The 20,206-nt window shown below is 38.2% G+C and overlaps 1 protein-coding gene across 5 annotated transcripts in view; it reads left to right on the forward strand.

Annotated features, from left to right (window-relative positions):
- The window catches only part of Galphao (G protein alpha o subunit), a 251,069-nt gene that overhangs the window by 23,531 nt on the left and 207,332 nt on the right, over nt 1-20,206 (forward strand). The gene's annotated exons all lie outside the window — the stretch shown is intronic.

Here is a 20,206-nt window from a genome sequence, read left to right on the forward strand (position 1 = left end):
GTAAGTTTGTGATTTATTATTGTTTTATATAGCGCAAACATTATACCTTCCATGCCACGAATCTCACAATTGTAAGTCCTTAAAGGAAAATAGATAGCCCCACCAATAAATATACCGAAATGATCAGGATGAAGAGCTGAGCTGATTTAGCCATGTCCGTCTCTCCGTGTGTCTGTTTGTATGCAAACTAGTCCCTCAGTTTTCGAGATATCTTGATAAACTTTGGTGAGCGCTTATATTTATGTGTCCGATTAGACATTTGTCGGAACCGGCCGGATCGAACCACAATAGCATATACATATATCCTCTGCAGTCGGAATTTAGATCAAAGCATGTATACTCAACTGCAATGGTTAAAATCATGGACGCCTTGAGAATTTGCTTTGACAAGTGTGAATTATCTCTCTTATGTTTGCTCGATTTTTCAAAAGCATTTGACTCAGTTGACCATCCTCTGCTTTGCTCCAAGCTCAAATCTTATTTCGGGTTTGGTGAATCAGCTTTAATGTATTTAAAGGACTATTTATCCGGTCGTTTTCAAAAGGTAAAAATCGGATCAGTAGCCTCGCAACTCAAACCCCTGAAGTGTGGTGTTCCCCAGGGCTCTATTTTGGGTCCCTTGATATTTAGTATATTTGTTAATGACATTTATACTCAGCTGAGCAGAGCTCACAGAGTATATTAACTTTGTTCGCATAACGGTAATCCGTAACGGCATAAACTAATCGAGATATATAGAATAGACTTCTATATATCAAAATGATCTGGGTGAAAAAAGAAATTCATTTAGCCATGTCCGTCCGTCCGTCCATCCGTCCGTCTGTCCGTCCGTCTGTAAACACGATAACTTGAGTAAATTTTGAGGTATCTTGATGAAATTTGGTATGTAGGTTCCTGGGCGCTCATCTCAGATCGCTATTTAAAATGAACGAAATCGGACTACAACCACGCCCACTTTTTCGAAATCGAAAATTTCGAAAAACCAAAAAAAGTGCGATAATTCATTACCAAAGACGAATAAAGCTATGAAACTTGGTAGGTGCGTTGACCTTATGACGCAAAATAGAAAATTAGAAAAATTTTGGACAATGGGCGTGGCACCGCCCACTTTTAAAAGAAGGTAATTTAAAAGTTTTGCAAGCTGTAATTTGGCAGTAGTTGAAGATATCATGATGCAATTTGGTAGGCACGTTACTCCTATTACTATATGTGTGCTAAATAAAAATTAGCGAAATAGGATGGCGAACACGCCCACTTTAAAAAAAAAAATTTTTTTTTAAGTCAAATTTTAACAAAACATTCGACTCCAGTAATGATATGGTGCAACAAAAAACAAAGATAAAAGAAACTTTCAAAATGGGCGTAACTCCGCCCTTTTTCATTTAATTCGTCTAGAATACTTTTAATGCCATAAGTCGAACAAAAATTTACCAATCCTTGTGAAATTTGGTAGGGACATAGATTCTATGACGATAACTGTTTTCTGTGAAAATGAGCGAAATCAGTTGAAGCCACGCCCAGTTTTTATACAAAGTCGACCGTCTGTCCTTCCGCTCGACCGTTAACACGATAACTTGCGCAAAAAACGATATATCTTAACTTAACTCAGTTCACGTACTTATCTAAAGTCACTTTATCTTGGTATAAAATATGGCCGAAATCCGACTATGACCACGCCCACTTTTCCGATATCGAAAATTCCGAAAAATGAAAAAAATGCCATAATTCTGTACCAAATATGAAAAAAGAGATGAAACATGGTAATTGGATTGGTTTATTGACGCAAAATATAACTTTAGAAAAAACTTTGTAAAATGGGTGTGACACCTACCATATTAAATAGAAGAAAATGAAAAAGTTCTGCAGGGCGAAATCAAAAGCCCTTGGAATCTTGGCAGGAATACTGTTCCTGGTATGACATATATAAATAAATTAGCGGTACCCGACAGAAGATGTTCTGGGTCACCCTGGTCCACATTTTGGTCGATATCTCGAAAACGCCTTCACATATACATCTAAGGGCTACTCCCTTTTAAAACCCTCATTAATACTTTTAATTTGATACCCATATCGTACAAACACATTCTAGAGTCACCCTTGGTCCACCCACGATAACTCCAAAAAGGCGTCCACCTATAGAACTAAGGCCCACTACGTTTTAAATAATCATTAACACCTTTCATTTGATACACATGTCATACAAACACATTCCAGCGTTACCCTAGGTTCATTTTGCTAAATGGTGATTTTCCCTTATTTTGTCTCCAAAGCTCTCAGCTGAGTATGTAATGTTCGGTTACACCCGAACTTAGCAGCCTTCCTTACTTGTTTTGACTTGCAAATACGCTACCATGCATGCGTATGCTGACGATATTCAGCTGTATCTTCCAGGTCCCCTTGTTAATGTTAGTGTGGTTGTTGAAAATCTAAACAAAGATATAGACTCCATTTCTCGCTGCGCCACTGAGAATTATCTTAGCGTAAATGCACCAAAATCCTATGTCCTGCCCATACATAGCCGGAAAGTGATGGTTAAAGACATTCCAGCTGTTACTCTGAAAAATTATGCACTAAAGCTGGGCAGCAAAGTTACCAACTTGGGATTCGTAATCAACTCTTCTCTTAGCTGCATAGATCATATCACCTCGACCATGCGCAAAGTTTATGCCACTCTGAGGAACCTGAGACTATCTGCACATTTCACCCCGCTTACTATTAGGCGTAATCTTGCGCTACAGTTGATTTAACCTATTATTACATATTCTGAGTTAGTATATAGTAGACTTGGTTCTAGTTGTTCTCATAAAATAGACGTTCTATTTAACCACGTTTCCCGATATGTTTATGAATTGCGTAAATTTTACCATATTTCTGCGTGGATAACCTCTCTTCTGGGATGTGAGATTTCCAGAAACTGTATTTTCTTATATCGGCTTATTCACTGCAAAACACCTCGGTATCTATATGATAAACTCACATTCCCTAGATCGGAGCGCCCCTTGCAGTTAATACTTCCCACATTTAAATTAAAAAAAGTCGGAAAGGCTGTTTTTCATTAATGCCGTTCGTCTTTGGAATTCAATTCCTTATTCTGTAAAAAGCCAGTTTAACAAAGGCAACTTCAGAAAACTGATCTACAGTCACTTCTCCGCTTGTCAATGAATCATTATATTTTTAAGAGTGACTTAATTTCAATCTGTAATGTTTGTCCTACATATTTTAATCTTAACATAATTATAATTATTTTATTTTATGAAATTTTATTTTTAATTATTTATTTTATCGGCCCTAGCAAGGCAAGATTAGTGGGGTTGCTGATTTGCATTACTTTTAAGATATGATGTATCTGATATCTCTATTTTATTGTTTCCCCAAGCATTTATATTTGTGATAATTTTGCTGTTGTACTATAAAATACGTAAGTCTTATTGTACTAATGTTTAATTACTAAATAAATACCAATACAAATACAAATATCCCCCAGAAAAGAGAATTTTTGTCATATCTTCCTCATTGTATCAGACTGAAGCTTCAAACTTCACCGAATGCTTACGTATATTGCACATATTGTTGTCTGAAAAAAAGAATGAGATCGGTCATATATATAGCATATATCCCCACAACCGATTGTTCAGATATGAAGCTAATTGCGAAAAGCTAATTGCGAAAAGCTGCCCCATTTTAACAGCTAGAGGCTTCAAATTTCACCAAATGTTTACGTATACACTGAAAGAAAAATACTGGTAAAATCAACCGAAATACGGGTCAATTCAACCGAAATTTCTGTCAATTTTATCCATCGCAACAAGATGTTGAATCAACTGCGCACAAATCGTTGATTCGTAATTGGCCGTTTTAGTAGTCAAATGAACAAAAAAAGTTGCTGCGACAGCTTTGTACGAAAGCATCTATGTTGCGGCATTTGCAAGGCAGATAAGTTTTCACTGATATCTTTTCATGTCAGAAATACACTCGGAGTGCTTGCCGAACAGTGCCGAGGGGCGACCCCGCTTAGGAAAATTTTCTTCTAATTGAAAAACTTTATTTCAAAAATGTTTATGTTTTGCTTTTGCTTTGCCCGAGGTGTTAACCCAGGGTCTTCGGTGTGGTAGGCGAAGCACGCTATCATCACACTACGGCGGCCGTCATATACATACGTAAATATGTGCATACATATAGTACACAGCATACATAAGTACAAAGTAGAGAGCGAAGTGAGCGTAAAATTCTCTTTGAAATTTGCTCATGTGTTGACTGTTGATCGCTGTTGAAATGACCAGTAAGATCAGTTGTGTTAACAAAAAAAGCAGTTAGATTGCTTAGGAATCTGTAAATTTTACAGAATTTTTGGTTTGCTAAAATGAGCATTTGTGGCCATAAATTGAAACAGGGTATATTTGTTGTTCCCGACGCGTTGCGACGTTTACCTTACGTCTTCTTCTTTGAGGATCTATTTAATGTTAAATATATAAAATTAAATACATTAAACATTATACATTAGATTATCTAACAATAAACATGAAACTGACACATCATTTATCACTTATTTTGCTACTTACATTTATATTAACATTAATAATTATTTGATTCAAGTACTAATACAATTTGTTTCACAACATTATTCACACATTAAATGACATTTGTTTATTTTTTTAACATTCTGTTGCATCTCTGTACAACAGCTGAGTAGACGCTGCTTATATTGTCAAAATCTTTTTTGAAGTTCATCGCGTTTTGTAATTGTTGTTGAATGCGTATACTTTCCAGCGTCAGCCTCGTTTTCTCTCTCCGTTCAATATCTAAAATTTTAACATTTGAGAAATCCGCTACGTGATTGCTCTTTGTTAGATGTTGTGCTAGCCCGGTCGACGTTTCTTTGTTTTCTGCATCTTTCTTATGTTCATTAATTCTTATACCTAGTTGCCGTTTTGTTGTACCGATGTAACATTTGTTACATTTTTCATTTTCGTTACCATTGCAACTTATTTCGTAAACAACATCGGTTTGTTGTTCTTTCTTAATTGGGTCTTTTGTTCTAGTGAAAATTTTTTTGAGCGTGTTGTTAGGTTTATGCGCGTAATTAATGTTTTTGTTATTTATTGTTTTATGTAATATTTCATTATCTGTAGGGCCCGGGATGTAAGTAAGTATTATCTTGTTGTGTGTTATTATCTTTTTGGTGAACTCTGTTTACAGTATTTTGGATTAGTATATCCGTAAGAGAACTTGGATAGCTTTTGTTATATAGAATTTCCTTTATCTTTTTAATGTTATCCGTCCAGAAATCTTTATTGCTAAGTAATATTACTTTTCTTATAAAATTCGTTGTTGTGTTGATTTTTTGTTTCCATGGATGGTTTGAGTGGTAATTTATTAATCGTCCCGAGGCAACGGATTTTGTGTACCAATTCATTAGTAGATTTTTATTTTTACTACTTACTTCTACATCTAAGAAGACTAATTTATTGTCTTTTTCCATTTCAATCGTGGATTTTATACTAGTGAGTTGAGAATATAATGTGTTTAATATTTCTTTCGCGTCTGTAGATTTAATTATTGCGAATACATCATCTACATACTTGTTGATGTATTTGATGTATATGTCCTTTTTCTTTAATTCAGCTATGCTGTCGTCAAGGATTTTGTCTAGTACTATATCTGCTATAGTCGGAGATAGTGGATTTCCCATTGGCATCCCGTAGGTTTGTTGATACAATTTTGAATTGTACATGAAATAATTGTTTTCTCGCAGGCAAAATTCTAGTATGGTTTGGAATTGTTTCTTTGAAATATTTGTATGTCTTTCCAACTGCGTCCATTTTTTCATTATCGTCTGTATTGCTATGTGTGTGGGAATGTTTGTAAAAAGTGAAATTACGTCAAATGATATAAGTATTTCGTCATCATCAATATTAATATTTTTCAATCTTTCTTTTAATTGGAACGCATTTTCATAATCATCAGATATTATGTTTTTCAGTATGGCACCGTTATGTTTAGCTAACCTATAGCAAGGTACTTTCGTAGATGATGATATTGGCCTCAGTGGCATGTTCTCCTTGTGGATTTTCGGTAGACCGTATAATCTGGGCGCGACAGCCGCAGTGCATGATAATTGAAATTTTTCTCTTGCATTAATTTTATTTTGTTTGTATAGCTCGTTAACGATGGTATTGTTGCGTTGGATCTTTCCTAATTATTTTGTAGACTTTCCTGTCGCTTAGTAAGTCTGCCATTTTTTCCTCGTACTCGGTTTTATTTATTAATACCGTTTTGTTACCTTTATCCGCCCGTGTTAATATTATTTTGTCCTTGTGTTGACGTAAAAACTTCTTTGTGTCTTCGAAAGTTCTCATAATTAGCTTATCTTTGGGGTTCTGGTTGATTCGTCTTTGGTAGCTAGTGATTTTTTTTTACAGAATTTTGTTAACTTAAGAGCGACAACTTCTCTTCTGTTGAAATGACTAAACTAATTTGTTCGCTTGACAAAGAACTCTGTCGAATTAACCATAATTCGATCAATTTCACCGAATCTCCGTTAAGTCAAGAACAACAGAACCGATTTGTTGATTTTACTAGCACTATTTCTTTCAGTGTAGAGCATTCATTGTTGCCTGAAAAAATTTTATAGATCGGTGGTATACATATATGTATAGTACATATCCCATACAACCGATTGTTCATATAAGAAACTCTTCGTGATTTTTGCCCCTTTTAACAGCTAGAACCTTCGAATTTCACCATATGCTTTCGTATATTGCACATATTGTTGTCTGAAAAAATCATAGAGATCGGTGGTATATATAGTATATACCCCATATAAAATGTCATTTCTGTCCCCTTTTTAACGGCTAGAAGCTTCAAATTTTATCAAATACTTACGTTTACGTCATATATTGTTGAGATAAGTCATTCATGGTCATAGCTATTTCATGCAGACCACAAAAAACGTGAAGCCTAGCATCCTCACACAAGTACCTACCTATTTTTTATTTTTTATTTATCTTAAAAATTGCTTAGGTATGTACATCAGTTATAAGGAATCTCCGAATTCAGTATTCTCCTTAATCGAACTCATTATCATGCTACATGCAACAACTTTCCGTCATACCTTGGCAATAGTGATGGAACTTCGAGAAAAAATATCGATACCGGTACTCATATAGAATTCTCTGATCAATGAATAACTCAGTAAAAGGTATCGAGTATACACGATCCAAGTGAGTACTACGGAATTTTTAGAAAAGTGAAGAAACTTGTTTTTAAAATGAGATCGTAAGTTTTGAGTTTAATAGAAAACAAGTAAGGAAATTTAAGTTTGGACGAAACCCAGCATTATATACCCATTTGTGTGCTCTTACATATATTTTAAGGATACATTTAAAGAGAAACGTGAGGAACATTAAATGATTTAAAAGATTTTTGATCGACTTATGACGTTTAAAAAAATTATAATTTTTTTCAGTTAGAAAATTTTTTCTAAACGGGGTCGTAAGCATTTCTGCCATAAAATGATTCCCAGTGAAAATTCAGGTGCCTTGCAGATGCCGTTTGAAATTGCCATAAAATATGCAGCATGACGCAAATTGCAAGAGAAGCTAGGTTAAATCTCTTCGGAGGTAAATTGCGTCAAGTATTTTTTTTATGGCACTAAACGTTTTGTGGAGAGATTAACTAAAAAGAACTTTAAATAGAACTTATGTACTTTGCACTGCCATATCTCTACTGGTTGTTGTTGTTGTAACAGTGTTTCGCTCCATCCAATAGGTGCGACCACTCACAAATTGTCATAAATATCCTCTAACGGGAGTTCAAGGAAACCTGCAGTTTCAACAGCGGTGGAACACAAAGTAAGTGGTGTTAGAGACGTTGGTTCCAAATTGCAAGTGAAAAGATGGTTGGTGTCATATGGGGACACGTCGCAAGCAGGAATACATTATGTACGTCGGGGCTGATTCTGGATAGGTAAGGGTTTTACCTATTACAGTATCCAGATCGAAGTTGAGCTAGAGTTACATGTATCTCTCTTGGAAGATTGCTTTCCTCTTCTGCGAGTTCAGGGTACTTAACTTTAAGAACAGGGTTCGCCGAGCAACTCCTGGCATAAAGGTCCGCCGCCTTTTTTAATGCTTGCGGAGATGACTTCTTAAGACGCTGGGAGGCGGGGTCCCTTTATTTAGATTCAGCAGAAACTGTTTGTGCATCATTTCATTCCTCTGTCTAAAGGTGAGTACTCTTGCCTCACTATGTAGGTGGTGGGGACATAAGAAGACAGCCGGTATCGGTTCTGAGAGCAGTGTTTTGATAGGCCTGTATTTTCTTTCAGTGAGTAACCTTTAGGCTCGGCGACCATATCGGGGACACAACGCATGCAAGCGGCCGGCCTATTGCTTTGTAAGTGGTAATGAGCGTCTCTTTATCTTTACCCCAAGTGCTGCCGGAAAGAGATTTGAGGATTTTGTTACGGCTTTGGATTCAAGGTACAATTGCGGATGCACGCTCGCCAACATTTAAATCCTAATCGAATGGCATACCCAGTATTTTTGGTAGTCGGTGACGTAATGCCTTCGACGTGGATGTCCAATATGATCGTCATTTGTTTTGTGTATGTTTGTAAATAAGGCCGCCTATGATTTAATAATAAAAATAAATGTAAGGCGCGATAATCTTCTAAGCGATTTTAGGCCAAGCTTCCCTTCCAATTTACGTCGTGCTTTTTTTGAATTTCTCTTACAAATTGGCTGAACGAGACCTACATGTTTTATGCCGACTTCGAATGGCATCTGCAAGGCAGATGAGTTTTCACCGAAAGCTTTTCATGGCAGCAATAAACTCGGAGTGCTTGCCAAACACTGCCGAGGGGCGACCCCGCGTAGAAAACTCATGACGCTGTCATAGCACCCTGCTTGGCAGTCTTAGGTAGTCTACCTCTTCATTATCTCCATGTCCCTGATGTCCACGAACCCATCCTAACGAAACTTTTGCCATATCATTTAGGATTCCAATGCAATCATATCATAGAAGTAGCTGCGCAAGACTGCAAGGTACGCAAGGCTGCCTGGCTGTCTAAATGAGGATACACCTCTCCGTAGACATTCTCTACCGCAAACTTCTGTTGCATTGGTGTCGATTTCTTGTAATGCGGCCGATAGATACCAGCTCCGGTTTTCCGCCATCAAATTTTGATTCATCCATGAACCAGACCTCTGTGCCAGGATCAGTATATGGGTATCCTGTTATCATTCCCTGTTGCCATTGCATCACATAGTTGCAATAGGGATTTGCTAGCGCATATGACAGGCTTTCCACTTAACATGAACCATTGATCCCTCGTTCTCCTCATTGGTATGGTTATATGAATTTCAAGTTCATGTCGAGGTGTTTTTAAGTGCGATGTTATAATCACAAAACGTTTTCTATGAGAGCAATTACACAGTCTCCTGACACAGTCTCCCGGTAAATGGTAAAATAATAAATTAACGCCCTAAAATTGGTAAGACAAACTCGACCTACTTTCAGCTTTCGTCGAAAAGTACGATTAACGCATCAATATAGTTCAATAAATATGTTCCAATATCCATAAAATGCTATCGCATTGTATATAAAGTTTTACAAAAAGATGCGAATTGTTTTCTAGTTGTTAGTGTTTTTCGAGTTTCTATTGTTTCGTTGTTCATTACGTCGTGTTTATGTTTAAAAGGATCATGTAATTGCTATAGAAGCATGCCATGTAAACTTGTTAATGTTGTTGTTTGAACTTTGCCATTGTCATTTGCATTTTTGTTGTTACTTTAACTGTTGTTGTTTTTACGGCTTAGTAGTTTTCCACTATTAAAACGTTTTTTATCCTCGGGACTCGACTCATCAGCTGTGAATGTCATTTCAGAAGCACACGAAAGTGTATGTAGGTATGTATGTAGTGATTTGGTATATGCACTAAAGTAAAACAACAAGGTAGACAAGAAAAATACTACTTTACATTCAGAGCTTTAGTACCTGAATCTGAAAAGTTAGTAAAATATTGTGACGAATATTAGCATCACTAAGCTGATACTACCATCACTAAGCAGATACTAAGCAGCCATTCGTATGTACGTAAACAAATCAATCATCATTTATATACATACATACAAGGCAACGAAGAGATACTCACAAACACATCATCAGCCGAAGCTGGTTCTCACACATGCACACGTACTATATATGTTGCTCAATTACCAAGCAGGAGATACAGCAGAAGGCGGAACGTCTATAAAAGCAGCGCAAGCTGAGAAGTCAGTAAGCAGTTTGAGTTAAGCACGCTATTAGTTGCGAAATGAAGTATAATTGTAGTACTCCCGAAGTAGGCAAATAAAGCCCATATCGCAATACTGAATATTGGAGTGATTTATTCAACAGTTCGGCGATTCGAACGTTAGCAGAAGGTTTGAAATAAGCTGAATTTCCCGAAATTCGTTACAATTAAATTCTTTACAATATCAAATTTGTAACATCTACCGATTCAAAGTTTTGCAGAAGAAAGCCGACGAAATTAGCAGTATTCATAGTTGTAAGACGCACGTCGACGGCCGTCCAACAACGCGCCAGTTGCTCCTTATCTGCCAACCGGCGCCCATTGGTCACACCAAGGGAGCTTAAATCGTTTTCCACCTGGTCCTTCCAACGGAGTGGGGCCGCCCTCTACCTCTGCTTCCATAGGCGGGTTCCCATAGAAACACTTTCTTGGCCGGAGCGTCATCTTTCATTCGCATAACATGGCCTAGCCAGCGTAGCCGCTGCGTTTTAATTCGCTGGACTATGTTGATGTCTGCGTATAGCTCGTACAGCTCATCGTTGAATATTCTTCGGTACTGCTGGTTAAGTGTCTTATAATATTCCACATGTAGGCATGTCTGTCGTAAAAAACTACTAAATTCCACAATCCCTAGAGTTCGAGGGATACAAATCAAATCGTTCCCGAAGCGGTCGGGCTGGCACCAGAAGGCGCTAAGTAGTACCGGAGCGTAACTTATTATATTTTGGTAAAGGCTGCCAGAATCCCCACCTTCGGAGAGTGTTTTTCTGTGACAAAAACAACTGTGCGAGTATCAAGAATCAGAACAATATCGATAATTTTCTTCTGGTATCATCATCTTGCCGAGTCCTGGTAGACTATGCCCAACGGCATTGAAATCAACTTACCAATATTAGATGTTGTGTATTAAAGTAGGCCGTCCGACCATATTATGCTTAGACTTGATGCATGCCTCGGTGTTTGTACAGATTGACGGATAGTACATAGATTCCCATCAAAAAATCTCATTTTAAGCCATCCTATTCGTCTCAGGCGGGGAGTATTGGTACCGATGTCTGCCGGGATATTAAGAATAATTGTTTTCTTAGCATGAAATTTCGTTATCCGCCACATTGCTTAGTAGATTTGTTGGAAATTATTTCGATCAGTTGGCATATACAGCCTCACACTCCTTCTTCTCAGTAAACTTCTCTCTTTCCTTTTCGCTTCATTATAACGTTCACTTTTATTTGCAGCTTGACTGTGTGGGCAGCGTAATTCTTTTCGGGGGAGGCGCGACATGACTTTCGTTTCATGTTTTCCAGACTCGATGGAACCTTATTATGTCCTCAAAGTATGTTTTAGTGTACAAGAAGTTTGCTCACACTCACTGCTCGGTTACATCGTTGGCTCGTAGACTGGTCTGCGAGAGCAGGTGTCAAAGTATCGTTAAGAAACCTTAAGCATTGTGTGCCGTGAGCAGCATCTCGACGGCAAACTTTCTTTGCCTTAGTACGCGCCCTATATTCGTCCCGCAGATGCATGTGCCACAAGGAAGATAATGTTTCGAGTCGTTATTTGGTCATCGTAGAATGGCCACAGCCAGAACCCTAGAACTATTCCTGTCCGAAATCCTCTTTAAATTAAAAAATGCTAGTTAAATGACTGGTTGACTTCTGTATTTGTATTCCATACTATGTATGCAGTTGTGAGCTAGTATACGCCTAGTTCGTCTGATTATGGTGTAAATGGTAACGTATGTAATATTGGAATGCAAGTTCACACTATACCCTAAACTTTTGCTACAACAGCTTACTATCTACCAACACAATTTCATGCTATTGAACTTTGGATGGCAACAGTGTTGGCAAAATCATTGTCTGGCGCTCGATTGAATTTTCCAAAGTCGTTGCGGCAAAGCGCATACATACATTCACAGTCACATATTCTCAAAAAGGGATATTTCTGTCACTTGTCTGATTGCTATGCAATACAGTCCTGTCTACTCATGCTAGACTTTAGTTAAAACCTTACCTTCATACAATGCAATATTCTTCAACTTCCTTTTTAGCTACAAGAAGTCGTTGCTCACAGCAAACCATCATTCCTTGTTGTGTCTTACTGTATATGCGCTTTCGTTACGGTTGCGACCCAGTTGGAATAGTTTAGCTATCAAGTTTTGATGAGGTATTTTTTCAGAATATAATTTAACTAAGCTTCAACGAACGAAAAATACTCAATTACTAACTCGCTTATCGTTATCGTTGCTAATTTGTTGAGAGATTGAAATGAGTTCGATGTAGCATCAATCGCTATTATGTGTCCTAAATGTGCATGTGTGAGTCTCCGAACGAAGTGAACCACCAACTGAGCTTCATGAAGCCTACTCTTCTTATTCTACCCTATAAAATGTCATCTGATACGAGTGTCCTTTGATGAACTCTATGCCGATTTTTCGCTGGACATGCTGGTTAGCAAAAGTAAAGACTTCAACAACAACAATCACAACTCTTGAGAGTGAACCTGTGACTTAGCACAAAATGTCACTTGACTCTGGTGACTTAGAGCTCTAGCACACCACTTGGTAGCAATGCCAACATCCTGTAGCTTCTAGAATTTGACAAAATAATTCGTTTAGGAAAGGTCCGAAAAGCATCGAAATTTGCCGCTCTTGGCTAGGTGTTTTTTTTTGTGCTTCGTTAAGTTCACGTGGAGTTGCCGAACCATTCTCCTGATTTACACTCCACTAATCGAAATGTGACTTAGCTAGTATTTTGCCGCTAATTAGCCGCCAATTAGGTGCGAAAAGGAAAATTGTTTTGACTAATTTTTTCTTGATGCTTTATGAAAATAAACCCATTTAAGAGTAAACTGATCGAAATGCGATTCAGTGGGCCAACTGTTACGTTAAAAAGCTCAACTTTCTGGATTATATTTTCATTACTCGATTTATTTCCTATAGGTCCGTTTAACATATGTCCAATCTCATTTTTGCAGTTGGATTTTTATCTTATAGTCTCATAAGACGTTGACTAGCAAAGCTGCACCTGATTGCTCGTCAAGTGCACAGTATCAGGTCTTTATTTTCTTGTAAGCCATTAACATGGCTGTCGTTATGACTTTCAAATCTTTAAGGATCATTTGATTATTCAAAGATTTGCCTATTCAAACATTTATTATTCATACAAACACTTGCGCCGTTTAAATGTGCATAGTCCCTCGTGTTAGGCATTAATATGCAAATCACTGTAAAAAAGGTTAAATTCACAATTGCCAGAAGCGACGTCTTAATGTAGAGTATTGAGCAACAGCAACAAAATAACAACAGCAACAATCAGTGTAAAGAACAACAACCTCTTAACGGGGTTCATGCGCGAGCTCGTGTTGGCGCTGTAGTTATCCTTTCGAGTGGGTGGCACTGGTTGCTTCTCTATACAAGGTGTATATACATATATGCATATTTGAGTACGTATTAGTCTGCCTCATCTTTTCTTCTTATATCTAACCTGTAATGATTTTTATTCGCTCCAATGCTGCCATTGAATGATTTTGGCTGCATCTCAAACAGATTTGCGCTGCCTGCAGTCTCTGTTTGTTGTTGGTGACAGTGAAATAAAAAAACAACAGCAATAAGAATCAGTACTGTGCGGCTCCGAGTATTTGAAGGACTGGGTCTTCTGAGTCCGTTTGCAAGTATTTATCTCAAAGAGCATTTGTTAGGCGGAAGTCCTTTGGACTTTTGGTAGCTGCTTAAATGATGGTAGTTTTGCAAAAGCACTTAGAAAAGAGCGGCAAATTTTGTCTTTTAGCAACTTATTAGAGTCTAATTAGCGGCAAAATACGAAGTTAATAAGTTTTTGATTCACCGACGGTGCTGCGCTAACTTCATGTTCATGTCTACCCTGTTAACGCTGTCTCGAATTACTTTAGGTTGGAGTTACATATTTAGCAGCTTAAAAGAAACCGTAGTTTAGCCGATTTCTTCGCTTGAGCATTTGTCGCACCGGGCTCCAGCGTGAGCATTTTAAGAACTTGTGTTCAGCATAGCAGTAGTGCACTTTTGACCTTCGAAATGTTTCGTTTTATATAAGTATTTTTGAAGCATTCGTCACCAAGTATCATTTGGGGAATGGAGTACATTTGTAGATTAATAAATAAAATAAATAGATATGTTTTGTATAAGACGATGGGGGTTGTTCCGGTTATAACCCATATGGTTGATAATTGAAAGCAACTCTTAAAACTACGGTTCGTTTAACAGATATTGTGAATTTACAACTGTTCTTCATCTTAAGGGTGTTAATAGAGTAAATATGATACTATTTATGATAGCTTTCCTTTTGGCCAAATATTCAACACTGCCCTCTCAGGTTTTGCATATCTTTTAAAATCAAAAGCTGGTAGCATGGGATTTGGAAACTTTGCGCTACGACGGTCAGGGTAAGCGCACGCCCGAAAATCTTCGACGAGTAGAAGAGGAAGATGAGGAGGGTTTTCCTTTCATTTCAGCTCTTTTTATCAATTTACACTAGACCCCCAGCGGGTTAAATACTCCCGCTGTAGGTATGCCTGTTGTAGGAGACCACTAAAATCAATGATCGGGCTAGTATCTTAGTCGTCCTCACTTCCGGCAAAGGACCATCATCAACAATTATTCTCCCCAAAATTTCCGGAGAGTGCTTTAACGCTTCGTTCAAACGAAAAGTCCGCATATGTAGTTAATTATTGGTTTGCCGTTCCAATAAGTGGTTACAGTTTCTAACTGGCTACCAACCAAAGCATATAAGCCGAAGAAAAACTCCTCCTGAACGGTATCTCTATTAACCGGTCTATTGATCGTTAAGTCTCCTGCTCTGTTAAGAATGTCATCAATGCATAGTTTTGGAGCTCTAATGATCTATTGATCGCAGAAGCCAAATAATACAATGCAGTTTTCATAGTGCTGGTCTTACTAAAGGAGTGAAAGAAGCTCTGGGTATGTCGTCCGGTAAATAGAAGAAACTCAATTGAGCAGAATAGATAAGATAGAAAAGACTGGCATCGAACAAATAGTACAAGTTCTACGAAAATCCATAGAAACTGAGACCAACCTTGTAAGTATGCTTGCTCATCAGTAAGTCAACTCATATTTTAAAAAATTGCTGAATGCATATGGTTACGGTCTTTTGACTGAAATGGCCATAAGGTCAAACGGAAATTTCCTAAATTGCCTTAAAGTTAAATTTTAAAAGGACAGCTGGTTTTATAACGGATCTTATGACTATTTGAAGTGCTCGTAAGGCCAATTGATCCAATCGACCTTTGAAGAGGTCATAGGGTAAATTGACCTTATGGCCATTGACCTAATAACACCCCACCGCCATGTGCAGATGGACAACAAAACTTCGAATTCCTTATAGTCCGATTCATAGGCATAGTCGGTGCAGGTTCCATCTGATTCTTGCACGTAGGGGGAGATTTCCTCAGAAGAAAAACGCTGCTTTATATTTCTTTTGCAGTCGATTTCGGTTTCATAGTTGAATCGCTTCCATGTCTCTGAGCATCACTATTCGACTTATGACAAGTAAAGATGACATACGATAAGCACGTTGTTGTTTTTATCACATGTACAAACACATAACTTGTTCTTGCCATTACTAAAATGTTGGCCCCGTAGCATCTTAGGCGCACTTCACACCGTATGTATCATATGAAAGCAATTATCGATTAATTGTGACAGCTTTAGCTTTACTATAAATAACGAGTAAGGAAGGCTAAGTTCGGGTGTAACCGAACATTACATACTCAGTTGTGAGCTATGGAGACAAAATAAGGGAAAATCACCTCGTAGTAAAATGAACATAGGGTAACCCTGGAATGTGTTTGTATGACATGTGTATCAAAGGTATTAAAGAGTATTTTAAGAGGGAGTGGGCCATAGTTCTATAGATGGACGCCATTTAGGGATATCGCCATAACGGTGGACCAGGGCTGACTCTAGAATTTGTTTGTACGACATGGGTATCAAATGAAAGTGTTAATGAGTATTTTAAAAGGGAGTGGGCCTAATTTCTATAGGAGGACTCCTTTTCGAGATATCGCCATAAAGGTGGACCAGGGGTGACTCTAGAATTTGTTTGTACAATATGGGTATCAAATGAAAGGTGTTAATGAGTATTTTAAAAGGGAGTGGGTCTTAGTTCTATAGGTGGACGCCTTTTCGAGATATCGCCATAAAGGTGGACCAGGGGTGACTCTAGAATTTGTTTGTACAATATGGGTATCAAACGAAAGGTGTTAATGAGTATTTTAAAAGGGAGTGGGTCTTAGTTCTATAGGTGGACGCCTTTTCGAGATATCGCCATAAAGGTGGACCAGGGGTGACTCTAGAATTTGTTTGTACAATATGGGTATCAAATGAAAGGTGTTAATGAGTATTTTAAAAGGGAGTGGGTCTTAGTTCTATAGGTGGACGCCTTTTCGAGATATCGCCATAAAGGTGGACCAGGGTGACTCTAGAATTTGTTTGTACAATATGGGTATCAAACGAAAGGTGTTAATGAGTATTTTAAAAGGGAGTGGGCCTTAGTTCTATGGGTGGACGCCTTTTCGAGATATCGCCATAAAGGTGGACCAGGGGTGACTCTAGAATTTGTTTGTACGATATGGGTATCAAATGAAAGGTGTTAAATAGTATTTTAAAAGGGAGTGGGCCTTAGTTCTATGGGTGGACGCCTTTTCGAGATATCGCCATAAAGGTGGACCAGGGGTGACTCTAGAATTCGTTTGTACGATATGGGTATCAAATGAAAGGTGTTAATGAGTATTTTAAAAGGGAGTGGGCCTTAGTTCTATGGGCGGACGCCTTTTCGAGATATCGCCATAAAGGTGGACCAGGTGTGACTCTAGAATTTGTTTGTACAATATGGGTATCAAATGAAAGGTGTTAATGAGTATTTTAAAAGGGAGTGGGCCTTAGTTCTATGGGTGGACGCCTTTTCGAGATATCGCCATAAAGGTGGACCAGGGGTGACTCTAGAATTTGTTTGTACGATATGGGTATCAAACGAAAGGTGATAATGAGTATTTTAAAAGGGAGTGGGCCTTAGTTCTATAGGTGGACGCCTTTTCGAGATATCGCCATAAAGGTGGACCAGGGCTGACTCTAGAATTCGTTTGTACGATATGGGTATCAAACGAAAGGTGATGAGTATTTTAAAAGGGAGTGGACCTTAGTTCTATAGGTGGACGCCTTTTCGAGATATCGCCATAAAGGTGGACCAGGAGTGACTCTATAATGTGTTTGTACGATATGGGTATAAAATTAAAGGTATTAATGAGGGTTTTAAAAGGGAGTGGTTGTAGTTGTATATGTGAAGGCGTTTTCGAAATATCGACCAAAATGTGGACCAGGGTGACCCAGAACATCATCTGTCGGGTACCGCTAATTTATTTATATATGTAATAACACGAACAGTTATCCTTCCAAGATTCCAAGGGCTTTTGATTTCGCCCTGCAAAACTTTTTCATTTTCTTCTACTTAATATGGTAGGTGTCACACCCATTTTCCAAAGTTTTTTTCTAAAGTTATATTTTGCGTCAATAGACCAATCCAATTACCATGTTTCATCCCTTTTTTCGTATTTGGTATATTATTATGGCATTTTTTTCATTTTTCGTAATTTTCGATATCGAAAAAGTGGGCGTGGTCATAGTCGGATTTCGGCCATTTTTTACACCAATATAAAGTGAGTTCAGATAAGTATGTGAACTGAGTTTAGTAAAGATATATCGATTTTTGCTCAAGTTATCGTGTTAGCGGCCGAGCGGAAGGACATACGGTCGACTGTGTATAAAAACTGGGCGTGGCTTCAACCGATTTCGCCCTTTTTCACAGAAAACAATTTTCGTCCTAGAATCTAAGCCTCTGCCAAATTTCGCAAGGATTGGTAATGTTTTGTTCGACATATGGCATTAAAAGTATCCTAGACAATTTAAATGAAAAAGGGCGGAGCCACGCCCATTTTGAAATTTTCTTTTATCTTTGTATTTTGTTGCACCATATCATTACTGGAGTTGAATGTTGACATAATTTACTTATATACTGTAAAGATATTAATTTTTCTTTTAAAATTTGACTTTAAAAAGTGGGCGTGGTCGTTCTCCGATTTTGCTAATTTTTATTAAGCATACATATAGTAATAAGAGTAACGTTCCTGCCAAATTTCATCATGATATCTTCAACGACTGCCAAATTACAGCTTGCAGAACTTCTACTACTTTAGTAGTTTTATATTCTGCGTCATAAGTTCAACGCACCTACCAAGTTTCATCGCTTTATCCGTATTTGGTAATGAATTATCGCACTTTTTCGATTTTTCGAAATTTTCGATATAATTTTCGGACCGACGGACGGACATGGCTCAATCGAATTTTTTTTCGATACTGATGATTTTGATATACGGAAGTCTATATCTATCTCGATTCCTTTATACCTGTACAACCAACCGTTATCCAATCAAAGTTAATATACTCTGTGAGCTCTGCTCAACTGAGTATAAAAATACTTTCATCATATGATGCACATACATACATACATGTATGTATACAATATATATTTTTTGTGTGGATTTGCTTACAGCAGACGGTTGAAGACGCGTATGATAATGAAAAAAATAAAACCTATTCTTTCTTCAATTAATCAATAAATTAAGTTATATTGCGCCATTGATGGGTAATTCGCTCAGCATGGAACATGGAAAAGCTTTATATTATTGAGAAGCTTTTCATGGCAGAAATATGTACACTACGTGTGTGTTTTCCAAATCACTGACGAGTAGCGGGACTTGAACCGGAATCTATGGTGTGGTAGGCGCAGCACACTACCACAACACCACGGCGGCCGCCAACCTTAGGTTGGGGTACCTAATAGTGTCTAGGCCTTGGATGCCCACTCAATGGCACTTTAAGGGCCACAACAGCATCTCTTTAGCTCCTAACAACAAACACATGGATTTGGGTTGAATAACACCTTAAACTGGCGCAAAGTGCTTTGAGCTGTAGACCTCGCATACATTGAGTATGTCGGAGTTGATTCTGATTAAGTTAGAGTTTAACCTATTACAATATACAGATCGAAGTTAAGCTAGAGAGACGCGCCTCTCCCTGGGGAGTTCGCTTTTCTCAACTGCGAGGTTAGGGTAGGTATTTGACGGCTTTTTGTTGATGTCACCGAGGGCTGTTTTGGGCTTCCTTTCAGGTTTCTGGGTTTTCAGTTTATTCATTTCTCTCCTTGATGGAGAGTATTCTCGCCTCACTGTGCTAATGCTATACTGGAAACATAAGAAGACATCCAGTGGCACTTCTGAGCGCCGTGTTTCTCTTCGGCTCGGCTATGAGTGTTTCTTGAGGATTTGAAGATTTTGTTACGGCGCCGAACGTTTGATACAATTCCGGTTGTATGCTCGCCAAAATGTAAGGGCTGATCGAACGTTAAACCCAGTGTGTTTTGGGTGCAGGACAGTCGGGAGCGTAATGCCATCGACGTGGACGTACAATATTGCCGACATTTGCCACGTCCACGTTGTAAGTAAGGATTTGGTCGGTGACGGTGCCAAATTTTGCGAGGTGAAGAAACTGGAAAGACTAGGGAGATAGTCGAATATTTAGGATAGCTCATCAATGGATATGCCAGGACATGTTGCCGTCATCGTGCAGTCATCGGCGTAAGACACAATGGTAAGTCCTTCTGGTGGGGAAGCGAGCTTCGATATATGAGACTTAAACAAAACTGGGAATCGGACACCACCCTGTGGCACACCCTGTTGAAATCTTATGGGTTTTGATGTTACGATTCTAGACTGCACCCATGCCTGCCGACTACGCAGATAATTTGCAATCCACATTTTGAGACTTAGAGGAAGCGTAGACCCTTTCAAGTCTTGCAGTAGCGT

This window comes from Eurosta solidaginis, chromosome 3, assembly GCF_040869045.1.
Source record: "Eurosta solidaginis isolate ZX-2024a chromosome 3, ASM4086904v1, whole genome shotgun sequence".
Classification (NCBI taxonomy): domain Eukaryota; kingdom Metazoa; phylum Arthropoda; class Insecta; order Diptera; family Tephritidae; genus Eurosta; species Eurosta solidaginis.